Genomic DNA, 10,812 nt, shown 5'->3' on the forward strand with positions numbered 1-10,812 from the left:
AGTCTACAACAACAACAGATATTCACAGAATTGGATCTGTTCTTTTAGCCAATACAGTACGATATGGTATATATTTTTTATTTTTCGTATAATTACTGTACAGTGTATTTTGATCAAAGTTATTTTTTGATGAATTATCTGGTCGAATGTGAGAATTTATCTTTATCGATGACAGCAGGCATTTTCAGTATTGGAATTTGTGCTACACATTTTTCTAAATAGAAATATCTATACATAGGTCTTTAGTTGAAGTAAGAGGTATACGTGTACACAGAATGCAGAAACGATATGACTGTACAGCCAAATTGAATGTATTGAAAGTCTCGCTCTCCTCTTTTTTTTCCTCCTTCTGAACTGTAACCAGCCGACAGCACAGACCTGCTCCTCTGAATGAACTGTTAATGAATACTTGAAGTTCTGCATCACTGTACCAGGGATGAGGCTCACCTAGGGAGGACTTTATGGGCTTAAATATTTTGATCAGAGCAGCTTAAGATATACATAATGTGTGTGTCTGTGTGTGTGACATTCATTCATTGCTGCAGTCACTAACCAGCCTGCCTACAACCACTGCAAAATAGTTTTTATACTATTTATCTTTGCAGACTTGGTCATGTATGAAACTTTATCGCATAGGAGGGAAAACAAAATGACTAGGAAATGGTGTCACCAGGAAACCAGCATCAGGAAAAAGTTTTAGGGTGCTCACTGGACACATTTATAAAATGTATATTATATGTAAAGTTCAATATTTTGTATGAAAATGAAATGAATGGGACCCTGACTCACCGAACAGCATTACTAAATAGCACATAACAGCTGGTTTTTACGGTGGCTGATAGGGGCCACGCAAACACAAAACTCATGACACAAAATGCAACAATAATACAACAATGGCCAAAGCGCAAAACCTCCTTTCTGCAGGATTTTCCTAAAAACCAGTACCTTGTTGGTATGTGTTAAAACGTATTAGTGATAAATCCAAAAAATACTGCATTATGCATTGGGTATACTTAATATATACCATTATGCATTTTTCTAAAAAAAAAAAGTACATTTTTCAGATAGGAGGTTTTGCTCTTTGGCCGTCGACAAGAAACTGCAACATAAATGCAAAAGCCTGACAATGGAAGTAAGCCCCACAATGGATGTTGATGGGTGACTCTTGCAATTCTGATTCAGTGTGAATAAGGAGAACATTTCTTCTGCTCATTTACTTTGCTTCTGCACTTGTGTTGCAGTTTTTTGCATTCATTGTATTTGTGTTATGGTTTTTCAGTTGTGTGCAAAGCCACACATAAACCACATAAACTGTCTCCGGCCTCTGGCTTTTGCGGCTGTATTGGTCCCATTATAACACATGACGTCATATATTCTGGTAGCATAAAGATAATGATGCGTTGTATTTGGGTGGATGTATTACCAACCAAATGTGACATTTGTTCCCCTTTTTTTAGGGCATGTTGTTTTTTCAGTAACAGCCAAAAACTGGCTGTAAACAATTACATACACTGCCATGAGTCCTGGTTGTACCACAAACATCTGACTCAGTCAGTAGAGCTGCCTGGGCATGTTAATTACACAGCAAAGTAAACTAACAAAAATAATGTGATGTTAGTGGAAAATGCATTGTCCAAGTGTCTCTGCCCCAACATAAAGGTTTGACATGCAATATTTTAGTCCGGCCTGGCTGGGGCAGACTTGAGGGGCACCTTGTGGTAACATAAGCTTGTTATTCTGGTGATTGTATTCATAAGGAGTCATTATCCTCCAAACAAATATGTAAATATCATAAACGTATGTTTGTCACTGCAATAATTTAAAAGGCAAGAAGGAAAAATCCCATGTTGAGGCCACCCACGAGTTGCTGGCTTCCAGGTTAGCTTGCAAAAATACATCATCCCAGCTGCACTCTATACAGACCATCAAGTAACAGGATCCAAGCAGGCTGCTGATAAAACTGCATCTCTTGAGGCCATTATAGAGCAGACAGTAGCTCTTATTCTCCCCTATAGCTGCTTCAGTCAGACTCTCTCATATTAGATTCTCTCTTTCACTGCTGTTTCATACAACATCATTTTAAAATGTTGACTAAACCATCTAGATTGGGTAAAAATAACACAGAGCTGTTACAAACAGATGCATTTCCATTGCATATTATACAGTATACGTGTAAAAGAGTGTAGTGTGTGTTTGTTTCAATTTTGTTTGGCCACAGCTGTTCAGTGTTCTGTACTGACCTCCATTCTTTATTTACACCATATGCATCTGCTGCTTGTAACAGAGTGAGTGAACTGTAAGCAGAGGATTGTATGTCCTGCTCTGGATCTGCCTTCAGCACAGGGAATGTGACGCTGTAAGAGTCTGTAAATAATCCAGGTTTGAGGCGCACAGTGGGAGCAGGTGTAAACTGGAACATTACTGTAATAAAAACTTATTGTTCTGACTGTTCATGGATCTGTGTTGTTCATGTTGTTTTATCTACCGGGATTCAGAGAAATATTTCAACACTGATAATTTCATTTATCTAGAAGGTTATAAAATTCTTTTTTTGTATATTTTTAAAATTCTAGGAAGGAATTAGCCTCACTAGGCCTCTGAAGGTGTGCTGTGGTATCTGGTACCAAGATGTTAGCAGTGGATCCTTTGGGTCTTGAAAGTTGTGAGGTGGATCAGGTTAGTTTGTCCAGCAGATGATCCACTGGTTTGAGATCTGAGGACTTTGGAGGTCAACACCCTGAACTAGCTGTGTTCATCAACATGAGGGGCAGAACTTTGTCCAAAGTCTCTGGGGGGCAGCATGGACGCCCTGATTGCTGTGATGCCCTGTGTGTTCAGACCTTTCTATCAGAACCAGCAGGAACTTTGTACTTAAAGTAGCTCATCTGTTGAATCATCAGACCACATGGGTCAGCCCCCACTCCCCACAATGCATCAATGAGGCTTGTTCGCAAGGCCTACTAAATTCAAATATTAGTGGGCATATATAACTGGAATACCACAAACAGGTAAAATATAACAGCATTATGATGAATAATGTACAGTTTGATGCCACAGGGAGGAAGGACCTCCTGTGGTGCTCAGTGGTGCTTTTAGGAGGGATCAGTCTGGCACTGAAGGTCCTCCTGCACTTCAGCAGCACGTGGTGGAGAGGATGGAAGCTGTTCTCCAGGATCCAGGAGTCCAGCTCCACCCCCACAACATCCCCGGCCCTTCTGATCAGTTTATTGAGTCTGTTTGTGTCCGCTGCTCTCAGTCTGCTGCCCCAGCACACAACAGCAAACAAAATGGCACCGGCAACCACAGACTCATAAAAAATCCTCAGCATAGTCTGACAGATGTTAAAGGACCGGAGCCTCCTCTGGCCCTTCTTGTAGAGGGCTTCAGTGTTCTTAGTCCAGTCCAGTTTACTGTCCAGAAACAGTGTTGACCAGTGTTGCTGCTCTGACTGACAGTTTGGTCCCTCCCGCTGCCCAAAATGTTTACTTGCTGTCTAAATATATCCCACCCACTGCCAGTCACCATGGTAACCACATAATCAGTGTTATTCATTTTACCTGTCAGTCGTCTTTGCCGGATATGTGTTTTTTTTTTTTGTCATCAAAGTAAACCAGGTTTACTTTGATGACTCCTGAATTTCTCCTTGAACTGAAACCCCCTTTTTATGCTGCCGCTCACAGTGTAAAATTCTTGAGGTAATTACTGTTTAAACATGGGCTGTCATTTTTCATTCCTCCTTCACTTTAACACATCTATCTAGCTCAGACAGCAGACGGGCGCTGGCATTTGGCTAATTGGTCTTTTTCTCTGGGACATGTTGTATGGATCAGTTTTCATGGGTGGTACGGTTCATCGATGGTGAGCTTTGTTTCCAGCAGACAGACAGCAGGCGTCTGTGATCAGGCCAGATCATAGCGTTTGTGTATTTTTATTGATACACGAGAAACCTGCAGCATGTCAAATGTGTTGTTCAAGGACAGGACTTGTCACCAGGAAGAGACAGGAAAACTGCATCACAAAATTGCAAAGCATTTACCATGATCTGTGCTATGCACACATTCACAAAGCTCTGGATTAGCTATCATCGTTGTAATGCAATGTTGTAATGTTGTTCTGGATGTTAAGGTGATGACTAATTGTGATTTCCACGTGTGAGGACCATTGAATGTAAATAGAGATAGAAAACATGGCAGCTTCCCAAAAGTGAGGCAAAAACATGGGGATTGCCCCCTGGTGGCTGGCTGCAGTCTAATCCTAAACTCTTCCAGGTTAGTGGAAAGGACACAGACCCAAAGTGGAATGATTCATTGCAGGTTTTGCTGGATCATACCAGAAAATGCTACAAAAAATACAATAGCATGTGGCTAACCTTATGGACAGAACTTATGATGTGAACTATACAAAACAGTGGGTGGCTGGACACGGGTGTAAATGTGGCTGGTACCCCAGTGTTGCTCCATCTTTGCATTCTGCCCTTTTTGTGGATACAGCATGCATTCATGCAATTATGACATCACTTCTTGTTTTTAGAATGTGTATATGAATTTGAGCTGCATACTATGCTTGTATCTTAGTCAGCTTAGAGGAGACTTTGTTGGAGGGGACCTTGGGACCTGATGACCTTGCTTCAAGAGTCAAGATTCAAAAGTGTTTATTGTCACGTGGACAGTTTTTTGGAGTTTGTGCAGGAGGAGGACACTGATGCAGTAACACAGAGCAGTTTAAAAAGCAAAGCTGTCTTTATTTGAAGGCCAGGAGGGCCAAAATCAAAAATGTAAAAAAACAGAAAATCAAACAAAGCGTGGTATCCAAAGCATGGCTTAACAAAGCAAGGTTCAAAACACAAGGCTGTGAGCAATTAATTGGCTTTATATTAATATTAATTAATTGGCTTAATATGGCATGGATGAGTACCAGGATAACACGATCCAAGGTAAGGCTGGCAAGGATTGGACCTAGAGACAAACCCACAAGACATCACAAGACGAACTGGCACAGAGTGAAGGGGAGACACAGGCTAAATACACAGGGAGCAGGGAAGACAATGAGACACATTAGGGAGGAGCAGGTGATCGCCAGGAGGAGGAGGGAGCATACAAGGAAGAGGAAGACAAGACACCTTGAGGGAGATCAGTGCTGTCAAAATAAAACAGGAAGTACATAACAAAACAGTTAAGGCTCATACAAAAGCCCTGGCTAAAATGTGAAATCCTGTGTTACCCTGTACATGGAAACTTTTACTTTGCTGTTCACACTGAATGCCATAAAGGATTAAGGTATCATAAATATAGAATAATTTAACAAAACAAGCAATTGAGAAGCTTGTGTCATTGCTCCGACTCTGAGCCAGGGCTCTTATTTTGTAGTTTAGCTGTGTTTACATTGTTTCCTCTTTCATTTTGAAATCACTGAACTCCCTCTCATTTCAGGTGTCTTAACACACTACTTCATGTGCTCCCTCCTAATGTGTCACCTGTATGAGTCTTCCCTGCCCTCGTGTACTTAGACTCTGTCTTGCCCTGCTCTCCTTGCCAGTTCGTTTTGTGCTCTTTGTCAGACTTACCAGCCGTTAATACCCTTGTTCACCAGTAAGATTAAGATTAAGAACTACTTTATTAATCCCCATGGGGAAATTAACTAGCCCCAGTGTTTTTGACCTTAGCCTGATTTTAACGACTCTTTAGCCCTCTTGTACCTCTTGTACTTCAGCCTAGTCATTCCGTATTTTGAATCCTGCCTGTTTTTGACTCGTTTTATCTTGCCCATTTGTAGCTTCCACCAAATAAAGACCTTTGTTTTTGCTTCAACCCTCTGCCTCCTGTTTTGCACCTGTGTCCACTCGCAGCACCTGACAGCTTGGTGGTCACCACAGTTTACTTGGAAGCATTCTCACTTAGCAGTGTGTTCTTCCTCTTCCTGTCTTGGCTGTGAGTCAACTGTTTTACTCATTATTTTCTGCATTAGAGTCTGTGCCTGGCATACCTGAATGCAATCAATAATCAATGCACATTCACATCTAGTGGGAATTTCATAAATGAGGGTCACTGAGTTTATTCACCCTAAAAGGAAAAGTATTATTGAAAAGGAAGTAGTCCCATTTCAGACAACACAGTAACTTGTACCATAGAGTCTGCTACCATGGTAACTTAGTCTGTGTGGTTAGGAGCAGGCTTTCTTTGAAGCTACAGGTTTATACCTTTGATTTGTCTCTGTTTCTTTCCCTATGCAGAGCCATCGCACTGCTGTATTTAATTTATTTTGTCATATCTGTTTGACTTCATATTTTACTTTACAATCAATCAGATGCATCCAAGGACATGCTGTCACATCCGAGCAGATTCTTTGTGTTGCATTGTTGCAAATGGAACTTTCTTTCTAATCTCAGAGATGCAGGGCATCTTGGTGGAAAAGGCCATCAAAGAGTTTCACTGGATTGCAGGTAAATTATATAGAAATCCATTTAAATAAACATTTAACTCTCTGTTAGTAACATACTGTTGATTGCAATCCCTTCGACGCTCTTTCAGGAAATAAATCAGGTGTTTATACAAGTGCATCCACATCCATGTACATTGACTTCTGACACAACACTGCAACTAACATTATTCTCTGCACCATCAACATCATTTGTAATGCTGCAGTTATTATCACGCATGTGGAGACCACATTGGCTGGGACTGTGTATAATTAATAGATATGGTGAGTCTAACCTGTCTTTCTGCTGGGTCACAGGGATTACCCATGCCCCATTGGGCGCACGAACGGCATGTTTTTTGTCGCCCCTCATGGAGGCTATGTTTGTCGAGCTGTGGCAGCAACATGCCACACACACTCTGACTGACTTTGACTTTTTCTTTGAAAAATCCACAGTTCCGGGTTAGACATGTTGATCACCTGAGCACCTGAAGTCATGTGTAGTGTTAGCGCTCATGCAGCAGCCAACCATCGCACCTTACAGTGTGAACACGTGAATCGTGAGCTTTGACTTGACATTGCGTGCGTTTTACCAATACTGTGTGAGCTGGTGTTAAACATAAACATCCCTAAAACTGCACAATGTATGCCCAGCTTTACCTAAGCTCTGAGCTAGGCCCCAAGTAGCACATAAAGTATTGTCATTGTCATTAAATATTATGTTTTTTTGCAGTTCAGTTTTGGTTGCCCTTACTTTAACCCTAGCCCTTAGCTTATCCTAACCATAATCCTAAACCCCACCCTAGTATGGGCAACGTGATACTTCTTAAAACCACATGGCCTGAGGCACCCCAGGGTGCCCACACATCAGTGCTTCACCCATCACTGAACCCTCACACAGGGGTCAACCTAAGCTGGGGATGGATGGATGGATGGATCTGCCCATTTTGTTACAAGATGCTATTTTTAATATTCCTTATATCATAATCTTTCATGGCATTCAGTGTGGAAAGCAAATTAAGAAATGTATTGTGTTTCCTATTCCTATTGTCATATGCATATTGCATAAACACTTTGAATCCTGAATCCTAGTGTGTCAGTCGTATGAGGGACATCTCCCTGAACAATACCGGCTTGTTATCATCCCTCATTCAGGTAAACAGATATTTGGGCAAACAAGCAAAACCGTGGAATTCCAAATAGTAACAACAAATCTTCCTCCTCTTCCACTTCAAACATGTTAACATTTCTGCCATTGTTCAGCACTAAAACCTCTTCAAACCTGTGTGTGTGTTTGTGTAACTGGGTGGGCATGAAGAATTCTGCACACACAAGTATGAAAAGTCTGGGCCGAAACTAACTTTGTAACAAGATTAGGGTCTGCTGTCTGCTGCAGCCATCATAGTGCTAGCGGCACTGGTTTGCTGCTAGCACTATGATGCAACATTTGTGTTCATAGCTGCTCCGCTCATATGCAAATCTGCTGCTGGTGACTGGTGAACTGACTGTGTGATTTGATGGCAGTAATGCTGTTCCAGGTTAGATTTATTAGTTTTCTTGCACACACTGCAAAAATGATGACCAGCTTTAGCCAGTCTTCTAATGATGGGTCATCAAGCCAAGTTTGCAAAGACTTACATTTTCCCATTTCACACTGTTTGCTCGATATAGGACAGGCTCTGCTCAGGTCCTGCTAGCACATATATACTTTTAATTAGATGAAGTTAAAAAATGTAGACCCACATATTTAGGACAAATGGAAAAGTCATAATATACTGAGGTGGTGATGAATTTACTACCAAGTCAAATTGCGTTGTATACATTGGAGAAACCAAACAACCCCTCCACAGAAGAATGGCTCAGCACAGGAGAGCTTTGAGGACAACAATGTTCACATCTTAGACAGAGAGGACAGATGGTGTGAAAGAGGAGTCAAGAAAGCATCTACATCATTCAAAACACACCCTTAAGGGAACAGTTAAAGAACACAATAACTCCAAGTCGGTCACTCTTCTGTGAAACCAGCCTGTCCAGTTAGGATCAACACTGATTGTGAATCAGTTTCAGCTGCTGTTGTGCAAATGGAACAGACAGGTGGAAATGAGAGGCAGTTATCAAGACAGCCCTATAAAGGAGAGGTTCTGCAGGTGCTGACCACAGACCATTTCTCTGCTCTCATCCTTTCTGCCTGATGTTTGGTCACTTTGCATTTTGTCAGTGCTCTCACCCCTAGATGGTTGCTTTGTCTGTCAGCACAGTGTCCAGAGCAGGGAGGAGATACCAGGAGACAGGCGTGGAGGGGGTCATAGGAGGGCAACAACCCAGCAGCAGGACTGCTACCTCCTCCTTTGTGCAGGGAGGAGCAGGAGGAGCCAGAGCCCTGCAACATGACCTCCAGCAGGCCACTAGTATGCATGTTTCCCAAAAAAGTACACAATATATACAAAACAGCAGGGAGACACAATAACACAGACAAAGGTGGAGCACACGGTTTAAATACACAAAGAGAGGCTGACGAGACACAGGTGGAAACAATTAGAGCTGGACATGCAATGACCTGTGGAGGGAAAACAAGAGGGAGTAAGACACAGGGAGACACATATGGAAACTTGACTTTCAAAATAAAACAGGAAGTTCAAGGAGGATATGTGAACATGAAGACAACTAAACTCGCAAGAAGACAAATATCAAAATACAAGAAAAAACATATCTAACCTATAGGAAAACTAAGCTAAAATCAGACTGTTTTAACTATACGTGTGCTGGGGCAGCAGGATGAAGATAGATAACCACCAACAGGCTCGACAAGCTTATTTGAAGGCCTGGTTTTGTTGCCATCAGACTGAATTCTCTGTCTGAGGAGAGCTGAAAAGGACACCCTCATTACTTAATGACTGTACTTATCTCTTCCTCCGTCGTACACCATAAACACTGTACTTGTACATTTAGAGTCTTCAACAATTCAACAAATGATTGTAAGTTTCATTTAAACATGTTGTCTTACATGATGCCTCTGAACAATAGTTACTTTTACTACTTTTACTTTTACTTTTACTTTTACTTTTAATGTCATCACAGTTAGGTACAATCTCATGTTAGTACTTGCTGTACGTCTGTATGTGGATTAGGGGAAAATTAAGCAGACCTCTTTTTCTCTGCTGATGTTGCCATGGTGACTCATAGCATTAAGGATCAGGATTAGATGTGAGGCTTGTTGTGACCAATTATTTGTCCAAATAATCTTCAAGTGTGTTGTGTCTATTTGACTGTTTTACTGCTCAGTCTGCCATAAAAAAATGCAACACAAATAGCAAACACAACTAGTGCCAAATGTAGACAACACAAAGTGGCTTTTAAATGTCTCACACAAAACATCACTTTAGGGTTGACTTGTTTTTTTTACTGTAAACCAAACCACACACCAGAACAGCAATCCCCTCCACCCCCACCTCCCCAAAATCCATGCCTTACACACCACCAACTGTGTTTTTAATCATAATTGCTAATCAGCTGCGGCAGGTGCTGCTGATCATCAGTCCTTGATGAACTGATCATCATCAAGGTGTACAGACCTCTATAAAAACAGATGTTTTGACAGTTTGCTGCTCTGGAACATTCAGGTGTGTGTTAACACAATGACAAGAGAGAAAGACAAAAACAATGGTGTTAGAATCTGAGACTTATAAAACCATTTCAAACTATTTGGAGTTCAACGTTCTACAGTGAGAAAGATTTTTCACAAGTGGAAACATTCAAGACAGCTGTCAGTCTTCACAGGATCTTGTACGTCATGGCACATCAGGTGTTGTTTGCTGTATTTATTGCGCTAATCAGGAAATGACATTAATAAAAACCCTGTATACTATTGTCTTCATTTCAAGTCTTATAGTCTAACGCCTATAAAACCTATAGCCTATAGATCGGATAAATCTAATAACTCAGGCCTTTGTTCAACTGGTAACATATCATCTTTTAATCAGGGTTAAAAAATGCATAATCATACCCAGTAATCATGTCATGATTTACATACGTTTGGAGACGGACACTCAGAGATGATCCTCTATGTTAAGCTGTGATTATTCTTAAGCTGTATTTATTCTTTGTGTCAGAGCTGAAAAAGTCTGTTCACATAAATACATAGAACCAAATGACATCACATGTGTTCACCCCAGAAAAAGTCACTAGACCTGTCGCTAGTTGCTTTTATCGAACCATAGTGACTAAGAAGGTAAAGTGGGCAGATTCAGTGAGAAAGTTGACAAGCTGGCAACACCTTGGTGCTGTAAACTGATGTGTGAGTGATGCTGTTGCTCATCTGTTGTAGAAATTGGGTCGTGCAACTGAATATTGATAAGGGGGTACTAACGTTTGAACACCTATAAGTGCATACATTAAAAA

Source organism: Parambassis ranga, chromosome 3 (genome assembly GCF_900634625.1).
Source record: "Parambassis ranga chromosome 3, fParRan2.1, whole genome shotgun sequence".
In the NCBI taxonomy this organism is placed as follows: domain Eukaryota; kingdom Metazoa; phylum Chordata; class Actinopteri; family Ambassidae; genus Parambassis; species Parambassis ranga.